This window comes from Schistocerca gregaria, chromosome 3, assembly GCF_023897955.1.
Source record: "Schistocerca gregaria isolate iqSchGreg1 chromosome 3, iqSchGreg1.2, whole genome shotgun sequence".
Classification (NCBI taxonomy): Eukaryota; Metazoa; Arthropoda; class Insecta; order Orthoptera; family Acrididae; genus Schistocerca; species Schistocerca gregaria.
The window spans coordinates 808,639,224-808,641,994 of NC_064922.1; the positions used below are offsets into that span (position 1 = coordinate 808,639,224).

Sequence of the window (2,771 nt, forward strand, 5' to 3'; positions counted from 1 at the left end):
GAAACATGGATAATATCAGGAGAGCCCAACGGAAGTGTGACGGGACCATTGCGTAATGCAAATGAGTAGGAAAAACAAACCCTTAATGAAACTTCCTGGCAGATTAAAACTGTGATACTGGCAGATGTAAAGCTGTGAGTACGGGGCGTGAGTCGTGCTTTGGTAGCTCAGTTGGTAGAGCAGTTGCCCGCGAAAGGCAAAGATCCCGAGTTCGAGTCTCGGTCGGGCACACAGTTTTAATCTGCCAGGAAGTTTCATATCAGCGCACACTCCGCTGTAGAGTGAAAATCTCATTCTGGAAACATCCCCCAGGCTGTGGCTAAGCCATGTCTCCGCTCTATCCTTTCTTTCAGGAGTGCTAGTTCTGCAAGGTTCGCAGGAGAGCTTTTGTAAAGTTTGGAAGGTAGGAGACGGGATACTGGCAGAAGTAAAGCTGTGAGTACAAGGCGTGAGTCGTGCTTCGGTAGCTCAGTTGGTAGAGCACTTGCCCGCGAAAGGCAAAGGTCCCGAGTTCGAATCTCGGTCGGACACATGGTTTTAATCTGCCAGGAAGTTTCATATCGGCGCACACTCCACTGTAGAGTGAAAATCTCATTCTGCAATCCGTTAATGTTCGGCTACAGCATCAGTAGTCTCCTGCTTGACACAGTCACGTCTTTTAAATATCTGGGCGAAACGTTGTGAAGCGATATGAAATGGAACGAGCATGTGAGGAATGTGGTAGGGAAGGCGAATGGTCTACTTCGCTTTATGGGGATAATTTTAGAAAATGTTTCATTTGTTAAGGATGCCACATATAAGACGCTGGTGCGACCCATTATTGAGTTGTGCTCGAGTGTTTGGGATCCGCATCAGGTCAGATTGAAAGAAGACATCGAAGCAGTTCAGAGGTGAGCTCCTAGATTTCTTACCGGTAGGTTCGATCAGCATGCAAGTGTGCTTCGGGAGCTCAAGTGGGAATCCCTGGAGGGAAGAAGACACTACCGAGAAAGTTCAGTTCTAACTGTCTCTCGGATCCAAGGCTGTCGTCAAACACCGACAGAGCCACACAGGGTGGGCGACGGGAGCTGCTGAGGCTACTACAACGAGGGCTGCTGGAAGTTTCACTTCGGCGCTCTACACGGAGACCTCGAGTAGTGCTTGAGGCAACAGCCAGCCGCGCTCCGGAGGGCAGGCCGTTCGTTGCTTCCGGCTCGGCGATACACGCTGCCGACCTTGGTTCCCGGCTGGGGCAGGAGCCGTTACGTCACGAGGACGGAGCGGCCGGGTGCCGTAGCAGCAGGTTTCGGCGCTGGCGTTTGCGTTGACACACGTACACACGCCGGGCTGCCATGGTCTAGATCAACAGGGGCACCATCTATTCTTCGATGGAATAAAAGTCAATGCCAAGCTTGTCTGCGCATCTCAGCACGCCCTTGTATGATTCAGCCCTCACTCCCAAACCATAATATCTCTCAGTCATTCTGGTTCTGGAGGTTCATTATAGAACACTTCCGTAGCACCACACTGTTAAAGCTTCTATTCTCTACTTATACACTCCTGAAAATTAACATAAGAACACCGTGAATTCATTGTCCCAGGAAGGGGAAACTTTATTGACACATTCCTGGGGTCAGATACATCATACACTCCTGGAAATTGAATAAGAACACCGTGAATTCATTGTCCCAGGAAGGGGAAACTTTGACACATTCCTGGGGTCAGATACATCACATGATCACACTGACAGAACCACAGGCACATAGACACAGGCAACAGAGCATGCACAATGTCGGCACTAGTACAGTGTATATCCACCTTTCGCAGCAATGCAGGCTGCTATTCTCCCATGGAGATGATCGTGAAGACGCAGGATGTAGTCCTGTGGAACGGCTTGCCATTCCATTTCCACCTGGCGCCTCAGTTGGACCAGCGTTCGTGCTGGACGTGCAGACCGCGTGAGACGACGCTTCATCCAGTCCCAAACATGCTCAATGGGGGACAGATCCGGAGATCTTACTGGCCAGGGTAGTTGACTTACACCTTCTAGAGCACGTTGGGTGGCACGGGATACATGCGGACGTGCATTGTCCTGTTGGAACAGCAAGTTCCCTTGCCGGTCTAGGAATGATAGAACGATGGGTTCGATGACGGTTTGGATGTACCGTGCACTATTCAGTGTCCCCTCGACAATCACCAGAGGTGTACGGCCAGTGTAGGAGATCACTCCCCACACCATGATTTCGGGTGTTGGCCCTGTGTGCCTCGGTCGTATGCAGTCCTGATTGTGGCGGTCACCTGCACGGCGCCAAACACGCATACGACCATCATTGGCACCAAGGCACAAGCGACTCTCATCGCTGAAGGCGACACGTCTCCATTCGTCCCTCCATTCAGGCCTGTCGCGACACCACTGGAGGCGGGCTGCACGATGTTGTGGCGTGAGCGGAAGACGGCCTAACGGTGTGCGGGACCGTAGCCCAGCTTCATGGAGACGGTTGCGAATGGTCCTCGCAGATACCCCAGGAGCAACAGTGTCCCTAATTTGCTGGGAAGTGGCGGTGCGGTCCCCTACGGCACTGCGTAGGATCTTACGGTCTTGGCGTGCATCCGTGCGTCGCTGCGGTCCGGTCCAAGGTCGACGGGAACGTGCACCTTCCGCCGACCACTGGCGACAACATCGATGTACTGTGGAGACCTCACGCCACACGTGTTGAGCAATTCGGCGGTACGTCCACCCGGCCTCCCGCATGCCCACTATACGCCCTCGCTCAAAGTCCGTCAACTGCACA

At 52.8% G+C, this 2,771-nt stretch overlaps 1 non-coding gene across 1 annotated transcript; it reads left to right on the plus strand.

Moving 5' to 3' along the window:
- Positions 1-457: 457 nt before the first annotated feature.
- On the plus strand, positions 458-532 carry Trnas-cga (transfer RNA serine (anticodon CGA)). Its single transcript has one exon. It is a non-coding gene; the product is annotated as a tRNA-Ser (tRNA).
- Positions 533-2,771: the final 2,239 nt, after the last annotated feature.